Source organism: Aythya ferina (assembly GCF_964211825.1).
Source record: "Aythya ferina genome assembly, chromosome: Z".
In the NCBI taxonomy this organism is placed as follows: Eukaryota; Metazoa; Chordata; class Aves; order Anseriformes; family Anatidae; genus Aythya; species Aythya ferina.
The window spans coordinates 69,370,200-69,390,908 of NC_140299.1; the positions used below are offsets into that span (position 1 = coordinate 69,370,200).

General features: G+C 47.8%; 1 long non-coding RNA gene across 1 annotated transcript in view; it reads left to right on the forward strand.

Annotated features, from left to right (window-relative positions):
* Positions 1–9,305: 9,305 nt before the first annotated feature.
* The window catches only part of LOC311427700, a 55,430-nt gene continuing 44,026 nt past the window's right edge, over positions 9,306–20,709 (forward strand). The window contains exons 1-3 of the long non-coding RNA XR_014687501.1: positions 9,306–9,343; positions 10,605–10,678; positions 14,091–14,174. This is a non-coding gene — a long non-coding RNA (uncharacterized lncRNA). The remainder of the gene's footprint in view (positions 9,344–10,604; positions 10,679–14,090; positions 14,175–20,709) is intronic.

The window sequence follows — 20,709 nt, forward strand, 5'->3', positions numbered from 1 at the left end:
CCGCACCATGGAGCTGGTCACGCAGCACAAGAGAAGAGCAGCTGTCCAGGACGTGTGAGTGGTGCTGCCACTGCACTGCTGAGCATGGGGGCTGCTGCCAGGCACCCGCAGCACCTCACGGCTCTCTCGTATCCTCAGGCATGACACGTTCTCCCGGATCTTCAACCGGGAAAGAGAGCCATACAATGTCTTCAGGGTTGAGAGACAGCGGCCAGAGCCACCAGGGAGGCTCCTGGAGCTGCGACACACCCCCCACCCTCGTCACATCCAGAGAATCGATGGCATCGCATTGGGGGGTGCACAGCATTTGTTTGTGGTGCAGACGAAAGGCAGCGAGTTGGACGAGGTAGGAAGTGCTGCCTCCCTGGGCTGTGGGCAAGCAAAGACTGTGGGGAAGAAGATTGTGGTGGGGATGCTTTTTTGCGTGCAGGAGCCATCTGCACTGTGACAGCACCACAGCAGCTCAGATGTCAGCAGAGGAGTGGTGTTTGATAGCTTCCTCTTCACCTTTGCAGGCTTGCTGGTGGGACTGGTCAAGGAGCAACCATCTCCCAGAGCGCTGCAGGAGGCCAGTCTGTAAGTTAGCACGCCCCAAAGCCCTGCCGAGACCACTTTGCCACCCTGGGGAGGCAAGTCTGTTTGGGGAGCAGAGCCCCATGGCCTCCTGGGCCAGCTGAAGACCCAGCCCCACTGGGGACACCACCATGGTGAGGTCCTTGGGCTTGTGGCCAGCCTGCCTCCTGGAGTCTGGATGCTTGGTCTCTACTCAGGCAACACTCACCATATCACCACAGCACCTCCTGTGTGGCAAGCAGACCTGCATGACCATGCTTGCTGAGCAGGAGCTTGGGCTGCGACAAGGCTGCACAATGGACATGGTGGCACCTCATGTCTTCCTTTCTGCTTTTCCCAGGGCCTGAGGAAACCTCCATGGAGGCCATCAGCTTTCCCAGGCAATCTGAGAACATCTGTTGCAGACACCTTACATTGGAAGAGGCATGGTGAACTGCAAGGCAAGGAGCTCAGTGAATTAACCAACTCTGGCCTAAATGGATCTATTTTTTTTCAGTCAGGGAACTGGTCTCTATAACATTTGCTATCCTTCTTTTGCTTCCCATCCTGCATGTCTACCATTGGTGTAGAGGAACTGTAAGTAGAGATGAGCAGAGCTGATGCCCCCTCGTTCACTGTTAGAAATGAAGTCTCAACTCTGAATTTAGTAACATAAAAGAATATTTATAAAACGCAAGTAAACAGTGCTGGGCGCACGGGGAGTCTCTGCTCTACCAACACGCACACACAAACATCAAACATTCTAAATACACAGAACATTGCTTTACATACTAAACGCAAGTATGCCTATACATACGTACAATCAGGAAAGGTAACAAACAATCCTTTAAATTCCATGACTTACTAAACTCGAGTACATCTACACATATGTACAATCAGAAAAGGTAACAAACAATCCTCCAAGTTCCACAACTCAACAGTCTCCATTTTCCACTCCTTTTCTTGATTACATACAACTCTCCATTTTCCATTCCCTTTGAACAATATGTCTCACTTTAAGTTGTTCAGCAACTCAGTCTTCAGGCCTTATGTATCCCGTTCTTCCTGGATCGAAGAAAAGCATATCTATCTCCTTTTAAAGGCCAATGAGGCCTGGGTCAAAAGGCACGTTCAGATCAACAGGGGGTGAAACAGCAAAAGCCTTCAATGGCTGTAGCAGCAGAGGGGCCGATGACGTAGCAGTCAGATCAGTAAAGGAGCCTGCAGCTCCCTCACTGTCTGGCAAACCACATGCTTCTGACTGTGGTCCCACATGGCTCATTAAGGCCTCAGAGGCTGCTCGCCAGGTGTCGAGCAATCCCACTGCAACCTTGTCATTTTTAGTTGCAGAGTCTCTCACCTCGACCTCAATTTAGTCCCATATTTCAGGCTCATAAACTGTCTGATTGGTAAGAAGGAGAATAAGCTGTAAGGTTGCCAGGACAGTCTTTGTTCCTAAGGACGTCCGATTCCCCCTAACGCGCAACTGCTGACCAGCGAGGGGCAGTTGTGTGCGCGGCTCCGCTTCTCTCAGCTTGAGCTTCTTCCCAGCTCCGGTACGCCCATTTGCAGCGACTTTCTGGACGAGCTTCTCGGAGCTGTTTGCTGAGTTTGGCCGAAGCCATCTTCATGAGGCGATCAGTGTGCCTGTTCCCATCCTGGTCTGTGTCCCGCTAGCCTGTTCCTTTTCATTCCTTCTTGCTACTTCTCTGTTGATGCCATAACTTCATCATGTTGCCTTTTTCATCTTGAGGACAAGCTCCCCTCTTATACCCTTCTCCCCACAGCAGTTCTTTTCAAAACAACTTTTCATTCGTCAAACAGCTTTGAATGTAACAGCAACAGCAAACACACAGAAACATCCATGCCTTAATGGCTGGAGAACAAGAAACCCAAGACTGCATGGAGTCTCCTGAATCACCCTTCTTTGTTCCCGCTAAACTCTTTTACATTCCTGATGGCCTCATCATTAAGAGTCTAATGTTATCTCAACCATGGGGCTTTCCAACCCCCATGGCCACACTCCCAAATCTCCCCCTTCTTTATTAATATCAACCATTTTCTCGACATGAATTACCACTCCATATATAACATTCACCATGCAGGGAGAAAAAGAGGTCACACTTCTCGATGCTAGGCTGGCCCTGAGTTGGTCCCTTAGAGCAGGGGATGCGGGAACTGCAGGGAGGCACTGGAGCAAAGCCCCAGTACCTAGCATTGCCTCTTCGGTGTGCTGCAACAGCAGCCTGTCAGAGCTGGCCCTCCAAGCATGTGCTGCACTGACTTCAATGTGTCTACAGTTTGCTTGTACTGGAGAACCCAGAACAACACACAAGACCCCACCAGAGTAATGATCTCGTTGCAATCATGGACACGTGGTGGGATAGCTCACATGACTGGCATGCTGTCTTGGGAGGCTACGTGCTTTTTAGAAAAGACTGGCCAGGAAGACGAGGTGGTGGAGTTACTCTTTATGTGAGCGAGCAACTAAAATGCATGGAGCACTGCCTAGGAGTGGATGAAGAGTGATTTGAGAGCTTATGGGTAATGATTAAAGGACAGGCTACCGTGGCTGATACTGTTGTGGGTGTTTGCTACAGGCCACCTGATCAGAAAGAGGAAGTAGATGAAGCCTTCTTCAGACAGCTGGAAGTAACCCCTCAATCATAAGCCCTGGTTCCCATGGGGGACTTCAACCACCCTGACCTCTGCTGCAAAGACCACACAGCTTGGCACAAACAGTCCAGGAGGTTCCAGGTGTGAAGGTCAGGGGCAGCCTTGGCTGCAGTGACCATGATATTGTGGAGCTCAGGTTCTTGCGAGGGGGAAGCAGGGCAGAAAGTATGATTGTGACTCTGGACTTCATGGGAGCAAACTCTGGCTTCTTCAGGGATCTGCTTGGAAGAATCCCATGGGTTAGGGCCCTAGAAGAAGAAGGGATGGGGGGTGCTAGGAGGGGTATGGGTCCAAACAGGTGGTCAATGTTCAACTGGGCAGCTGAGATCCCCCAAATTGATCTCTCACTCCTCCTCCTCAAAGAGAAAGGGGACAAAATGTGATGTAAAGTACTCAAAGGCAGAGATAAGGTCAGGTAGATCACTCAATGATTATCTCAATGGGCAAAACAGGCTCAGTGAGATTAGAGAAATTTATTGCCTATTATTAACAAGTAAGAACAGTGAGAAACAAAGAAAAGAAACTACAAACTTCTTCCCCCCATCCACCCTCCTCTACCTCCTCCTCCTGAACAGTGCAGGGGAACAAGGAATGAGGACTGTGGTCAGTCACTAATGCTTTGGCTCCGCAGCTCCTTCTTGGTCCCTCTCTGCCCCTGTTCCATGTGGGGTCTCTCCCAGGGATGCTGTCCTTCCCCAACTGAGCCTGGGGGGCTGCCCACAGGCAGCAGCTCTTCAAGCACTGCTCCCACACGACTCCGTCCCACGGGGTCCATCCATCCCCCATGCTCCAGCACGGGTCCCCCACGGGTGGGCGGCAGCTCCCCCCAGACCCCCTGCTCCTGCGTGGGCTCCTCTCCATGGGCTGCAGCTCCGGCCCGGGGCCTGCTCCTGCGGGGGCTCTCCATGGGCCGCAGCCTCCTCCAGGCCACATCCACCTGCTCCACCGGGGGCTCCTCCACCCATGGGGGGGCTGCAGTGTGGAGATCTGCTCCATGTGGGACCCATGGGCTGCCCCTGATGGACCCCATGGTACAGAGCCATGTGGGAGTAGTGCCTGAAGAGCTGCTGCCTGTGGGCAGCCCCCGCCGGCTCAGTTCGGGAAGGACGGCATCCTGTGGGCAGAGAGTGACCATGAAAGAGCGGTGGAGACAAAGTGCTATAGACTGACCACAACCCCCATGCCCCCATGCCCTTGTGCTGCCTGGGGGGAGGAGGTGGAAGAGGGTGGATGGGGCAAAGGTGTTTTTGGTTTCTTTCCTTTGTTTCTCATTTCTCTAGCTTGTTAGTAATAGGCAGTAAATCTTATTGTCTCCCTACTCTGAGTCTGTTTTGCCCATCATGATAATTGTTGAGCAATCTCCCTGTCCTTATCTCAAACCTTGAACTCTTTGTGTAGTATTTTCTCCCCCTTTTCTCTTTGAGGAGGGGGAGTGAGAGAGTGGCCTTGGTGGAACTCGGCTGCCTACCCAAGTAAAACCACCACAGATGTCAAGGACAACAAGAAGGGTTTCTTCAAATACATCAGGAGAAAAAGGAAGACTGGGGAAAATGTCAGCCAGCTGCTGAATGGGGTGGGTGCCCTGGCAACAAAGGATATGGAATAGGCAGAGTTGCTGAATGCCTTTTTTGCTTCAGTCTTTACTGACAAGACCAGCCCTCAGGAAACAGCTTTGCATTTTCCCATCAGCAATCCAGGCTAACTACTCCTGAGCACTTTCTGGCCCTCACTTTGTTTGGAAATGCTCTGCAGGAGGATTTTCTCCAGTACCTTTCCAGGGACTAAGGGAGGCTGACCTGCCTATAGTTCTCCACATCCTCCTTCTTGCCCTTTTTGAAGACAGGATTGGTATCTGGTTGTCAGGACCCCTTCCTAGGTCACCACCACCTCCTTTCCCAACCCCTCCTTCCCCACTACTTTTCTAGCTGCAAGCACTCCCTGCCAGCTTGGACAGCCTTTTAGCAAAGTTACTTTGGCCTCCTCTACTCAAATGGATCCTCTCTCTTCTAAACACCTGTAGACTTTCAGCCAGGCTCCCATTATTTGTGGAAAGTAAATAATAATAATAATAATAATAAAAATATGTATTTAACAAAGACTCTGCTTTGTCATAACTTGTGAGCACATCAGGGCAGGTCGGGAGGTGGGAAAATGGCCTGGGAGGGTTTCAAAATTGGTGTTTCTAGAGGAGCCAGGGAAACCTGGTGTTGCAAGAGCTTGGTCATTTCAAATCCTTTCCTTGGGGTGGATGGCCAGCTTGAAAACAGTGCACGGCACGCCTGAGAATGTGTCAAGGCCTGCGGCTTAAGTGACTGTATCCTCCTGGCTGCCCGTAGCCGGAGAGCATCTGACCATACCTCTGGCACCCCTGGCACCAGCTGGAAGGATCTGGGCAGCAACTGTGGACATGCCTTGGGCATTGGGGTAGTTCTCCTGGCTTGGGGCAGGCCTGAGCAGGGAGGAAGATGGGTGGCAGGGCTGGCACAGTCTGTGGGCCAGGCCCAGGCACAGATGAGGGAGGGGTGGGCATGCTTTGCCCAGCCTGGGTGCCAGATCCCTAGTGCTGGACCAAGGCAGGGTGGTCGTGGTCAAGGACTGCATGACCTGTGGGTCAGACCGGGTGTTGCTTCAGCAGGGAGGAGTGTTGGGGAAGAATTGGGCTTTGCACAACATGTGAAGACTGATTAGGCCTGGTGCAAGAGGGACCAGTCTGCATTGTGTGACAGCCATGTCATCTGGTGGTGGGGGAACAGGGAAGAAGGCAGGATCATTCAAGGAAAGGCCAGACCCTGGCTCCTCAGCTAGGCTGGGCTCATCAGGCTCAGGAGTGTGGCAGGAAGCACAGGAAGAGGAGGTGGGCTCCAAGGTGGCCTTGGCTACAGGAGCCACCTGCACTGGGGCAGCACAAGGGAGTGCAGGAGGGACTGTCAGCAGAGGAGCTTCTTCTCACATCTACATCCCCTGGCAGCACCTCCTGGCTGTGATCAAAATGAGGATGGCCGTAGCCTCAACAGGGACTGCTGCAGCTGTGCCAAGGGAGCTCTGCCATCGCTGCCAGCCTGAAGCAACTTGCACACACCAGCAGGATGCCACATTCCCAGAGGTCTTGCTGTGGGCAGTGAAGGGAGGCCTTTGCCACCCCCAGGCAGGAGAGGCATGTGCCACACATGGTGCTCGGTGTGTAGGTGCCTGACTAGACACATTGGAGCCGCTCAGTCAGAACAGGAAGAAGGCAGGCTTCCAGGACACGTGAGGGAGCCATAGTCCTCTGGCACACTACAGGTGGCCACACCATAACTGTGTGGATACCAAAGCTTTGCCAGGCTGCAATGGGAAGCGAGATTATTTGGGAGCAGAGCCCCTTCACATCATGGCCCGTCTGGAGAGCCTGCCCTGCTGTGGCTGTCAGCCTGACCCTGCCCTGGAGGCTGAGGACTGCCAGGCTGAGGACTTTGGGATCCTGGCTGACATTTCGCCTAGGGTTTGGATGCTTGACCTCTGCACTTTGGTATGAAATGGAAGAAGAGGGTATCTGTCTTCCTGCCTAGGTAGAAAGAAATACTGGACTCTGCCTAGCCTGTGGGCAGGTTTTCTAATGCATTGTGGTTGAACAAGGACCTGTGGAAATAGAGGGGAAGCTGCTTTGAGTGCAGAAGCCATCCATACTGTGCCAACACAGATACCTGCAGAGAAACAGTGTTTTATGGCCTCCCCTTCTCCTTTCTGGGACAGATGGTGGGACTGTTCAGGGAACCAGAGTCCCCAGGAGTCCTGAAACACGCCAGCCTGCAAGCACGTGTATCCCAAAGACCCTTTATACAACCTTAATACCTCCTGGCTGGCCTATCTCTGTGAGTGTGAAGGACAGATTCAGCCAGTGTGCCCTCTCCTGCATGGCCTCTCGGAGCTCGCTCAGCTGCAGGAGAGCAGGCAGAGGCAAGGCAGCACTATGGGCATGGTGTCAGCTCTCAGGCTTTCTCTCCCCTGCTTTTTGCAGGACCTGAGGAGAGATCCGCGAAGGCCATCGTGTTTGCCAGGCACTCCTGAGAGCATGTTCTGCAGCCACCGCTCAAGGGAACAGGTATTTGCTTTGCAAATCTCCTGTATGTGTCATGTCAGAGGGGACACTGGATACCATCTGTTTGCAAATTTGCCACTATCTCTGCCATTGCTTTTCGTCTGCAGGTGCCTTCAGATGTTTGTACCGTTAATTGCGGTCTGCTTGTCTCCTCTGGGCTGGATTTCCCAAACAGAAGTCTGGCACTTCTAAAAGACCAAAATGCAGCCTCGTATAGAGGTTGTCCTTTGCAGCCAGTTGCCTTACGCTTTGCTGCAGGTGGCTAACAGGACTGGAGTCCCTGCAGCACCAGTTTGTTTTGCGAAATATGGGCCCTGGAGATTTTTCTGACTGTCTTCCTTTGCCAAGAGCGTTCGTGTGTGGTGGGTGGTTGTTTCTAATCTAGTTTGTAGCAGCTTTAGTTTTCGGGAACTTTGGAGGTCAGTCAAAACTCTCTTAGGTGACTGAAGCAATAGATAGAAGTTAATTGTCTGCCTAACGTTTTGCAGATATCACACAAATCTGTGAGTGCACTTCTACTCTTAAGTAGAAACTTGTTGTTTCTACAACTTCTACTTGTGGTTGCTTATTGGAAACCTTTCTGTACGTACATCCACTGTTAGATGTGGTCATTTGTCATAGAATTCATGCTCAGGTCCAAAAGCATGAGAACTTTAATTAAACACTTGTTTGAAAATACACATTGCAGCCTTTTCAGTTTGGTTAATCGAACATTTTTAAAGAAATGCTGAGAGTTTGGGAGTCAATGAGGACCAGATCATTCCATTTGACTATTGAGACGGTGACAGATCCTTACTTGTCGTTGTAGTAGCTATGAGTGCCCTCAGCTGACATTGAATGCAAAACCCCGCCGTCCAATACTTTATTGATTTCTCCAGCCCTCTTTCTTTACTTGCTTGTCTTCTTTGTGTATAGGCCTTAAGGCTCTTCTTGTTCCGGTCAGGTAGTTTAATTACGGAAAAGTCGCAGTAAACATTAATAGGAGTTTGTTCCGTTCTTCTGCAGTGGTTTCTCCACAAATAAGTGCAGCTTTGCCGTAGCCCAGAAGGGGGGGGCGTTGTTTCATGTATAGTGAGTGCTAGCAGGTAGCTGAGAGAACATCGTCAGATTTGTGTGGAAGATGAAAAAGGGCTTATCTAATGATACTAAAAAGATGAGCTGTGAAGACAGATTTATTTATAGAGATTTTAACAAACGACTGAAGACTGGATCACAAGAAATCGAATGTGTCTTTGTGTTTATTGTAGTCTTACACTGATGATTTGTATAAAAATACGTAGTTGAAATTGAGTTGTGTTTATCATAAAGCAGGGCCTCCTGAGATCCTTCTTGGTTTCTGGAATGTCAACTGAATTGTGTTAATTAGGTTACTTTGGTACCATAGCTGATTTTCTATTAATTTCTTGTGCAATTATGGTCACACAGCATAGGTGTAGGGTGGCTATACAGGACATGTGAGAGCTGCCACAGACAGATCGAAGGAGAATGGGGGCTTGCCACTGGGGCACCTGCAGCATTACTCAGTTTGAGTGCTGTGCCACTTTTTTTTTGCAGTTAAGGTGGGCATTGCAGAAGACCATCCCTGCCATATCTTGAGGATCAACACAACAGCATTTTGGGCAGGAAGAAACTTTGGGCAGGAAGAAACCAAACCAACTAATGTTTAACGAGAGCAAGTGTGGAGTCCTGCACCTGGGAAGGAACAACTGCATGTATCAGTACAGGCTGGGGGATGACCTGCTGGAGAGGAGCTCTGAGGAGAAGGACCTGGGGGTCCTGGTGGACGACAGGTTGGCCATGAGCCAGCAGTGTGCTCTGGTGGCCAAGAGGGCCAATGGGATCCTGGTGTGCATTAAAAGGAGCGTGGCCAGCAGGTCAAGGGAGGTGATCCTCCCCCTCTACTCTGCCCTGGTCAGGCCTCACCTGGAGTACTGTGTCCAGTTCTGGGCTCCCCGGTACAAAAAAGACAGGGATCTTCTGGACAGAGTACCTGGGAGAGTACCTGTTTTCCTGATGAGATGCACACAGTTGGAACAGGTAGGAACCGCTGCCTTGGGTAATCATGGGCTTTGTGTGTGGAAGAGGACTGTGGTCAGGGCCCAGGAGGGCAAGGAGAGGGGGTGGGCTTGCATGGTTTCCCCATGCAAGCGGGTATTCTGCTTTGGGTGCGGGAGCCGTACTGTGGGTCACCATGGATGTCAGAAGAGGAGTGGTGTCTGACAGCCTGCCCTTCTCCTTTGCAGGACTGCTGGTGGGACTGGTCAGGAAGCCAGAGTCCCCAGCAGCCCTCTGGGAGGCCAGGCTGTTTGGGGAGCAGAGCCTCTTCAGCCCCTGGCCCATCTGGAGAGCCTGCCCCACTGTGGCTGGACAGTCCAACCTTGCCTTTGGGGCCACTGCAAGGTTGATGCTATTGTGTCCCTGGTCTACTTCTCTCCTGGGGTCTGGGTGCTTGGCCTCTCTACTTCGGTAGCCTCTGCCAGAGCAATGTCTCCAGAGTGGCCTCTCACAGCTTGCTGAGCCGGAGCTTAGACTGCGTCAAGGCTGCACAATGGGCATGGCAGCATTTCCCATGCCTCTTTTTTCTTGGCTTTTCCCAGGGCCTAAGGAAACTTCCATGCAAGCTCTTTTATTTCCCAAGCTCTTCAGAGAACGCTGCAAAGGTTGCAGTGAAGGAACCATGCCAAACCAAGCAGATGCCCCAACATATGTGGATACATATTTCAGTCAGGGAACTGGAGATGCTTTTCATGGGGTGTTGAGAAACCTGTTCAACCAGGCCAGATCTCACCTGCAAATAAACCCAAGTTATACCCATGCAATACTCGTCATTGTCCTTTCGTTGGTGGAAGGAAGGGGAGCCTGGTGGAGGAAGGGTCATTTGGGGAACAGAGCCCCTTCACCACAGGACCCAGCTGAAGATCCTGCCCCACTGTGGCTGGACTACCTGCCTATGCCTTGGGGGCCACTTAAAGCTCTTTGAGCTCCTGGCTGTTCTTTCTCATGGGTCCAGATGCTTGACCTCTGCACTGGGGCGGGCTCCACTAGATCACCTTCTCCTGCATAGCGAGGCTCAACGATGGGCAAAGATTACCCTCATGCCCTCTGTATATCACCTTTTCTTATGGCCAGAGAAGAGATCCATGAAGGCCATCAGGTTTCCCAGGCTCTCCAGAGAGCATGTTCTGCTCTCTGTTCCAAAGGAAGTTCCATGGAGATTTGTGAAGCAAGGCTTGCAGTGAAGCAACCAACCCAAAACCAAGCGGACACCCCAACATATATGGATATATTCTTCTGCCAGGTAACTGGATATGCCTGTCACGAGAGTGTTTAGAAGACTTCCCCAACCAGACCAGCTCCCAACTGCAAATAAAGGTGAGTTGTGCCTACACAATATTCCTTACCATTTTGTTCACCACCTCGTTCGTCTGTACCATTGGTGTGCTCAAGGAGTTCTGAGAATGGCTAAATATAATGTCCTCTCGTTAGCCCTGCAGGGCAAAGAGGAGGTCACTCTTCTTTTTTGCCCTGGGCTGGCACCCTGTTGCTACCTGGGAGCTGGGTATCTGTGAGTTAGTGTTTTCCTCAGGAGCATTTCAGAGTAGGCTTTCTCGGCCTGTGCTGGACTCACTGCAGTACGTCCAGAATTTGTTGAATGTGGGATGCCTGGAAGTGGACCCTGCACTCTGCATGCAGCCTCACCAGTGCTGAGGAGAGAGGAAGGATGACCTCCCTTGACAGGCTGGCAGTGCTCAGAAAGATCTGTTGACCTACTTTATTCAAATGGATTTTTTTATTCTTCCAAGAGCCTGTAGATCTTCAAAGAGACCTCCATGGCCACAGAAATCACAGGTGTGCTATCAACACTGGTTGCACAAAAAGCTGTTAACTCGGAGAATTTACTGAGCCCTCCTCAGGCCCTTTCCCCCTACCATTAGGATGGGGAAGACCACAATGTAGGCACCCATAACCTTGACTGCTGCCTGTAGAATCCTGCAGTCACCTCTGATACTTCCCAGATTAGTCCTGATAGCATTGTCGGTGCCTCCATGGAAAAGCACCTGCAAGTAGTAGCTGGAGGGTCGGATAAGCATTGGTAGCCTCAACATCCTGAATGTAAGCCCCATGCAAGCAGAGACCTCCCTATGTGACAAATGAGATTTTGATGGTAAGTGTCTTCCATTCCTTGTACTAGGCGGCAGTCTGCTACCAATATCACCTCTTCCTTCAAGTGGTCTTGAATGGCTCCCATGACCCCACAAATTCTCCTTCATTGGCTCTGGTGAGCCGGGGACCTAGCTCACGTGGCCAGAGCCACCACACTTAAAATCACACTCCTCTTAATGTCATGGAAGTGACTTTGGATGTTCCTGTCAGCAAGAAAAGCTCTCCCAAATAAGCTTGTAGCATAGAAGTTGAGGAGCAATGTTTCTGAATTACTTTTTTTCAGAATCCACATGCATCTAATGACAGTAAACCCAGACCCCCTGCTCCTGTGTGGGCTCCTCTCCACGGGCTGCAGCTCCGGCCCGGGGCCTGCTCCTGTGGGGGCTCTCCATGGGCCGCAGCCTCCTCCAGGCCACATCCACCTGCTCCACCGGGGGCTCCTCCACCCATGGGGGGGCTGCAGCGTGGAGATCTACTCCATGTGGGACCCATGGGCTGCAGGGGGACAGCCTGCTCCACCAGGGGCCTCTCCCTGCACAGCCCGCAGGGGAACTGCTGCTGCCTGCCTGGAGCACCTCCTGCCCTCCTGCTGCACTGCCCGTGGGGGCTGCAGGGCTGGCTCTCATTCCACACTCTCCCAGCTGCTGTGGTGTAGCAGTTCTTTTCCCTTTCTTAAATATGCTCTCAGACAGGCGCAAACAACATCACTTGTTGGCTTGGCTCTGGCCAGCAGCAGGTCCCTTTTGGAGCAGCTGCAGCTGGCTCTGCTCTGACACGGGGCAGCTGCTGGGCTCTGCTCACATAGGCCACCCTTGCAGCCCGCTACTGGTGGGCCTTGCCACACAAGCCTGATACATGTTTGAGAGGATTAGAGCCTTAGCTAGAATTAGTATAACTTTTATTGACTTTAATAGGAGAGAGCTTGGGCCTTCATTGTCTGTATTTTAGTCTGCCTGCTACATGCTTGTAGCAGGATTCAGTGGATTCACTTCATGCCTTACTCTTTCATTGAGTTCTGTCTTAAGGAAAAGAAGCATTTCCTTGCTGGCAGTGAGATGTGGTCCTTCTTTGTGAAGCTTTGCAAGTCTCCAGAAAATAGGAGGATTGGCTGGAGAAATTGAGAAAAGCCACTATGAAAATCACTGGATGCAGTCAATGGAAGTGCCAGGAATACAGGATGGAGAAAATCTGAATTTTGATTTCATGACTAATTGGAAAGGAGCAAAAATAGAAATAGGCTGTGACTCATCTGCCACTGTACCCCCAGGATCCATTTTTGACCTAGGATTCCTGCATAGGTCAAAAGACATGTTGGAGCCTGTCCAGTCTGTGGGCAGGTTTTCTACTACACCGTGATCAAATTTCACAGAATAACAAATGAAAATTTCCAGTACTGAAGAAAGACTGTGCTTTGCTGGATCATAGTTTTTAGTGTTGGACTTGGATTTACAGCTTTCACTCTCCTCAGGTCTAGGTGAGACTCCTCAGATTCTCACTATTTCCTGTTAATGTGGCACTTTTATTTCACAGAGGGGTTTCTTCTTCATGTCCTTTCACCAGTCTCACTTGAGGGACTTTTTGGTCAGGTGTAACACTTGCTGCAGTCCTTACCACAGCCCACGCTGGCATTCAGTGCCCTTCGTGTTCTGCAGAACAAGAGGAGCATGCTGCCATGTCGTGGCAGCATCAACCCTTCAGGCCCTCTTGCTGGCTTGGGGCTGAGTAGGCAAGGTGGCCAAGGGGGCTTGGTTGCAGGCAGTTCCACCTGGCTCCTGACCACACCGTGGGGCTGCACTCCAGATGTCAGGGGAGCCACTGCTGCCAGGCCAGCTCCAAGTAAAGGGGAGCAGCTCCTCCTGCCAACAGGGCCAGCCAGCGGGGATGGGTGGAGGTGCAGCCATGAGGCATGGTTGGGTATTTGTCCTGGCAGCAGGCACCTGCAGCACACAATGGCTTCTCCCACTTGGAAAGAGAGATGCGCAATGTCCTCAGGGGTGCCTGTACTTCTGGTACAGACAAAAGGGACCCAGTTGGAGGTGGGTAGGAAGTACTGACTTGAGTAAGAGACAGGTGTGGAGAGGAAGAGTGTGGTCAGGGCTGGGATGGGAACCAGATCCAGGCTACTACGCAAATAGAGGGGGTGCTGCTTTGGGTGCAGAAGCAGTCCATACTGTGCCAGCACAGATGCCTGCAGAAGAGTGGTATTTGATGGCCTCATCTTCTTGTTTGTAGGACTGATGGTGGGCCTGGTAGGGAGCCGGTATCCCCAGAAGCCTCGAGGGAGGCCAGCCCGTAAGCATGTGTATCCCAAAGCCCTGATATACAATCAGGGGGGAGGAAGGGCTATTTTGGGAAGCTGAACCCTCGGCTCCTTGGCCCATCTGGAGAACTTGCCCTGCTGTGGCTGGACAACCTGCCAGGGCCTTGTGGGCCTCTGCAGCGCTGAGCCTTGGACCCCTGGCTGGCCTGTATCTGTGAGTGTGAAGGATAGACTCAGCCAGTGTGCCCTCTCCTGCATGGCCTCTCGGAGCTCGCTCAGCTGCAGGAGAGCAGACAGAGGCAAGGCAGCACTATGGGCATGGTGTCAGCTCTCAGGCTTTCTCTCCCCTGCTTTTTGCAGGACCTGAGGAGAGATCCGCGAAGGCCATCGTGTTTGCCAGGCACTCCTGAGAGCATGTTCTGCAGCCACCGCTCAAGGGAACAGGTATTTGCTTTGCAAATCTCCTGTATGTGTCATGTCAGAGGGGACACTGGATACCATCTGTTTGCAAATTTGCCACTATCTCTGCCATTGCTTTTCATCTGCAGGTGCCTTCAGATGTTTGTACTGTTAATTGCGGTCTGCTTGTCTCCTCTGGGCTGGATTTCCCAAACAGAAGTCTGGCACTTCTAAAAGACCAAAATGCAGCCTCGTATAGAGGTTCTCCTTTGCAGCCAGTTGCCTTACGCTTTGCTGCAGGTGGCTAACAGGACTGGAGTCCCTGCAGCACCAGTTTGTTTTGCGAAATATGGGCCCTGGAGATTTTTCTGACTGTCTTCCTTTGCCAAGAGCGTTTGTGTGTGGTGGGTGGTTGTTTCTAATCTAGTTTGTAGCAGCTTTAGTTTTCGGGAACTTTGGAGGTCAGTCAAAACTCTCTTAGGTGACTGAAGCAATAGATAGAAGTTAATTGTCTGCCTAACGTTTTGCAGATATCACACAAATCTGTGAGTGCACTTCTACTCTTAAGTAGAAACTTGTTGTTTCTACAACTTCTACTTGTGGTTGCTTATTGGAAACCTTTCTGTACGTACATCCACTGTTAGACGTGGTCATTTGTCATAGAATCCATGCTCAGGTCCAAAAGCATGAGAACTTTAATTAAACACTTGTTTGAAAATACACATTGCAGCCTTTTCAGTTTGGTTAATCGAACATTTTTAAAGAAATGCTGAGAGTTTGGGAGTCAATGAGGACCAGATCATTCCATTTGACTATTGAGACGGTGACAGATCCTTACTTGTCGTTGTAGTAGCTATGAGTGCCCTCAGCTGACATTGAATGCAAAACCCCGCAGTCCAATACTTTATTGATTTCTCCAGCCCTCTTTCTTTACTTGCTTGTCTTCTTTGTGTATAGGCCTTAAGGCTCTTCTTGTTCCGGTCAGGTAGTTTAATTACGGAAAAGTCGCAGTAAACTTTAATAGGAGTTTGTTCCGTTCTTCTGCAGTGGTTTCTCCACAAATAAGTGCAGCTTTGTCGTAGCCCAGAAGGGGGGGGCGTTGTTTCATGTATAGTGAGTGCTAGCAGGTAGCTGAGAGAACATCGTCAGATTTGTGTGGAAGATGAAAAAGGGCTTATCTAATGATACTAAAAAGATGAGCTGTGAAGACAGATTTATTTATAGAGATTTTAACAAACGACTGAAGACTGGATCACAAGAAATCGAACGTGTCTTTGTGTTTAGTGTAGTTTTACATTGATGATTTGTATAAAAATACGTAGTTGAAATTGAGTTGTGTTTATCATAAAGCAGGGCCACCTGAGATCCTTCTTGGTTTCTGGAATGTCAACTGAATTGTGTTAATTAGGTTACTTTGGTACCATAGCTGGTATTAATGTGATTTTCTATTCAGTGCATTTGAATTTCTGTGAAACAATAAGTGCATGTATAACTAATGAATTTTTGTTTTTGCAGCTTTTTGCTGTAAGCCATTGCCAGGAATAAAAAAGGAGGTGTGTTCTCACAGGGATTCTTTCAAGTGAACACTGTGGTTCTCTGGATTTTGGCTTTATAAATGTCTGAATTTCTTTAAGAATAGCTCACTGTGAGTGAATTTCTTTACTATTATTATTCAGTCATGAGTATGTGCTGAGAAAATTTAGCGTTTTTTTCTTTTGTTGCTTTTATTTGTCTTTGGAGAAAGGGCTTCTTTCTCATACCTGTTTGGTGATCATTGTTTGTCTCCATCTCTCACTCTGCTGTTTTTATCCTCTATACTGAACATGAAATGACGTATATGCATTGTGACATTCTCTGTGCTTTCCTGTCATTGTGCATAAAAACATGCAAATGACTGCCAAGTTGCAAGTGAAGGCTTAGCATGAAACAATCTAACTACTATCAGTTTGTGTGAAGTTTGGGAGTGGGCATATACACTGAGGTTGAGAAACGGAATGAAAAGTATTTTACCTGTTTTCAAGACAAAGTGTGGGCAGTATGTCCTAAGTATGGTGTTCCTACTACTACCACATACAAGAAAGCAATTTTGCTGAACTGCTAACACTGATGCTAGAATGTGAGATTAGATTTGAAAAGAGAACCAAGGGCTACCATGAACCTGCAATTAATGGCTTGTCAGTTAAATCACTCCATTACCCTCATTGCTGCTGCTAACCAGTAAGGCAGTATATTCAGACCAATAAAACCAGCCTTGTGGCTCTGTCTTAAGTCCAAATGATTTTATTGTCAGACGTTAGCAGCTGTTTTGTGTGGTCTTCTCTACTTTCTCCCTTATTCATCACCAGTTCACCTTACTGACAAAAGCTAAAACTGATGAAACATTAACAAGTGCGGTTATCTGGGAGATGTTCATGTACAATCACTTCTGGTTAACACCAATGGGCTGACTAGTTTCTTGGGCGACTCCAGATAAAAACAGTGGGAGAAGTTTCCAGCCACCTTAAACCAGCACTGCAGTTTGCAGTGGAGCTGTACCAGTTCTTACAGTCTGTGGCTGGGAAGAAATATGTTTGGTCACTTGAAATGAGTTTGTTGTCTTTCTGTGTTCTCTTAGTAGCTTTTTTTATCATTTTAATCTCTCTTTTTCTTTTTTTTCTTCCTCTTATTCAGCAATTCTTGTGTCTTCCCATTCATTTTGTGAAATTTGTTTTCCTTAAAGACAGTGGTACAATGGCAACCCACCATAATGGGTTGCTTGATACAATGGCTAGCCAACTGTAGTGGTTTGCCATGTGAACCACCAAAAAATGATGTTAAAATTTGAAATCCTGACTGTTAATGATTGACAGTGATATTCCAAATAGAAACAATGCAGCTTAGTTTGCAGGTAACAACTTAGTTTGCAAGTAAGATGGTTAGAATTTGGCAGTTTAAAGTCGCTCATCTTTTGTGATAAACTAAGCAGATAGTACTCCAGATGATACCTTGAGGCTATATTATAATCTTTCTCCAAACATTACTTGTATTAGCATTTACAGCGGTAATTTGCCATAATGTGAAATGCTTTATAAAAGAAGTATTAAAGATTTTAGCTATGCAAGCAAACAAATGTATTTCAATCTTTAAAACCAAAACAACAAGAACAAAACCAAAGAAGTAGGTCTGATCTGAAACTCACTAGGGGAGAATAAGTACGGTTGAGTCAGGTGTCACTTCCTTATTAGCTTTTTCTGAGCTGCAGAAAATATACAGAGCAAAACTGAAAAGGACTAGTGGGGTCACCAGTCATCCCTCTGCCTGAGGCAGGATTAACTGCATCCGTGCCATTCCTTGCAGATGTTTTCTAGCCTACTAAGAACTTCTGGTGACGGAAATGTGTCTTCTCCTCAGGCGATCTGTGCTGATCTGTTTGTGTCTTTATCTCCAGTAGGCTTTGCACTAATGTGTTACCTGGCTCTTCCTTTTTGTAGTTTGAAGCTGTTACTTTTTGTTGGATTGTTGCAGGTGAATTATTGAAAAAAGTTGTTGTCCTGAGGTTAACCACAGGAGCTTATTATTGAATGGCTGACAGATGTCAAATACTCTGCTATTTACTACAAGACTAATAATTAGGCTAGCTTGATGTGTACAAAATAGTGTTTTAACTTGACATACATAAATGTATGTATGCACATACAAGTGTTGCTTACATTGCTGTGAGCATGAGATGCTAGGTAAGGGATCTCTCAACCTTGAGGTGTCCCTTTTCAAGGGGAGATTGCTGCTGTGTAGCCTGCTGCCTTGCAGGGGAGCTCAGTGGGCTTCAGTGAATGCAAATAGTTACAGCATAAAGTTATAAAGTTGTTGTCTTGTAGTCAAACTTGTTCCTTTTACAGTTATGCTGTACCTAGTTTTTTTTTTTTTTTTTTTTTTTTTCAGCTATACCAACTCTACATAGGAATTCAGGTCCTTGACTCTGTACACTTTTACAATATTAGCATCCAGTTAGGCCTGCTTATCAGCAAAACCTGAGCCAGAGTGCTGCCAGCATGAGAGAGTGCATCTGTCACACCTATTTTATCCTGTTTTGTGAAACTGAACAAGGCTTTATGCCTTCTTGAAGACCACTAAGTTCTTTGTACGTGAAACTAGCCTTAGTTCTTTCACCTCTTCCTCACTGCAGTAATCTACTCAATGATCCCCAAATGGTCCATTGCGACACAAATCCCAAAGGACAAGGATGAATTCACTTCACCTTGGCTATTGTACTGTTTCTGTATCCCTCTATGATGCTTGCTTTCCTACAGAAAAGAATTAAATCTTCAATATATTTATTCTCATTCTGACCTTCCTTCTTGTAGAAATGATAAATGCTTTCCTATTTGTCTTTTTCTACTATAGAACTACAAACATACAAAAATATCGGGGAAATAACAGAGAGAAAGTGCTTGCAGAAAGTGAAGGTAGGAAAGAAAAAAACGAGATTAAGCCTTCCTTTTCAGTTCTAAAATACTGAGACCCAAAGGACACTAACACAAAAAGTCTGTGATGAACTTTTTGTCCTGTGATGTCCTCTCATTACACTGAGGTGCCTATTGGATCATGTTTTAGCTAACTATGAGTCACTGGGCTCATTGTGAAAGAACCTGGGTAGGTTTTTTGGACTGGGTCATGTAGGAGATCAGTTTAGATGATTTAACAGTCCCTTCAGACTTAAAAACATTGAATTAGGAAATGATCAGTGAGAATGAAGATTGTTAACAATACCAAGGGCAAGTAATGTGAAATGGAGGCTAAAAAGGAACATAGAAGATGAAGCATACTCTGTATGAGCAGGGAACACAGCTTCTAAAAAGGAAAAAAGGAACAGTGTTTTAAAGATGTGCTGGATCTGGATGAAATACTGCCACATAATTAAAAACTCTATGGGCTGGGCTGTTAAGCTATCCATAACTCATATATTACTGTGTGTATATATGTATTGGTACATGTATAAACATGTGCATATAAAGTAATTGGGGCAAATTTGTTTTGATTTAAATTATTTAAAGGAGATACCTGGCGGTCCATGAAAATGGGGTTGTCTACAGCCCATGACAGAAAGACGACACGGTGCATTCCACACTACCAAGTGTGGTGATAATGGTGAGCTATTTTCTACCCAGTTGTAGTTTTCATAAAGCATATATATATATATATATATATATTTAATTTAAACAAAACAAAACAAAAAATCCTCATCCCACTGTGTCATCTTCATATTTCAAAGAAAAGCCAGATTTTAGGTTTGGGAACAGAGAAAGCAGAAGTTGTGCAACTCATTGCAAAGAGAATCTATAAACTTTCTTGGTTAGGGTGTAAGAGTCACTTCACTTGTGCTCTGCTCGTTAATGTGCAGGACCATTCTTTCTATTGGCATAGGACAGAATATTTCAACTGAGCTGTCAGATGAAAGCACAAAGATCTTTTCCAAAAATGAGAATACCAGACAGCTTTGATAGAGCTTGATTTTACTTCTGACCTTTGAATTGGGGATGTGGAGGAAAGGCATGAGGGAACGATTTTGGTGGCAATACGTCTCTATTAAACATGTTCAATGTTCTGGGTCAAAAAGAGTGTCCATCAATATTGCAAGATTGCTCAGTGGAGCAGCTGCGGTGGTCCAGCATATGCAGGTTACAAACCATTGCCACATATTAGCCACCTGGGGATGATTGGAAATGCCTGCTATTATCTGCCTAAGGCAGCAATTTGTAGGAGCCATGGTGCATTATGATGGATTAGCTCTGCAGCTGAAGATGTCATGACCCATTTCTCTGCATCTTCTTTGGAATAACATTGCAAAGCTGCGGCTTTTATTGTTGCAGTTTTGGGGGCAGGAATCTAATTTGTAATGATGCTGTAGGACAGAAGGGATGAAATGCTTAAATAGCCACTATGCCTGAAAACTTGCACTTCTGTACTTGACTGCTATCACACTTACCTGCTTCAGGGCACTCCTTATTCAGGAATTGCTTGCATACTTCTGTAAACTCAGGAGCCGAGCCATTAACACCAACATTGGACTTGTTTTCTAGGATACTTTTCCAAGTATCCTAGAAAATATCCTAGAAAAATATCCTAGAAAAAGTATCCTTACGCACCTGCCCTCTCACTTCCATGTGTCCATCTCCGACTTTCCATGCTCTTGCTCACCTTGTCAATTGCCATCAGACTTAAGCTACTCTAGTAGTCCAGAGCAGATCAGCAAATCTGGGCTCTGTGCCTGACAAGATGATTGAGCAGATCCTCCCAGAAACTATGCGGAGGCCCATGGAAAACAAGGAGGTGATTGGTGACAACCAGCATAGCTTCACTGAGGACAGATTGTTCCTGACAAATCCAGTGGCCTTCTATGATGGGGTTCCAGCATTGGTGGACAGGGGAAGGGCATCTGACATCACCTACCTGGACCTATCACTGTCCTACCTGATATCCTTGTCTCTAGTTTGGAGAAACATGGATTTGATGGCTGGACCCATCAGTGGGTAAGGAATTTTCTGGATGGTCTTACTCAGAAACAGAAACCTGTTTGTTGGGTTGACTTCCCAGACTATTGATG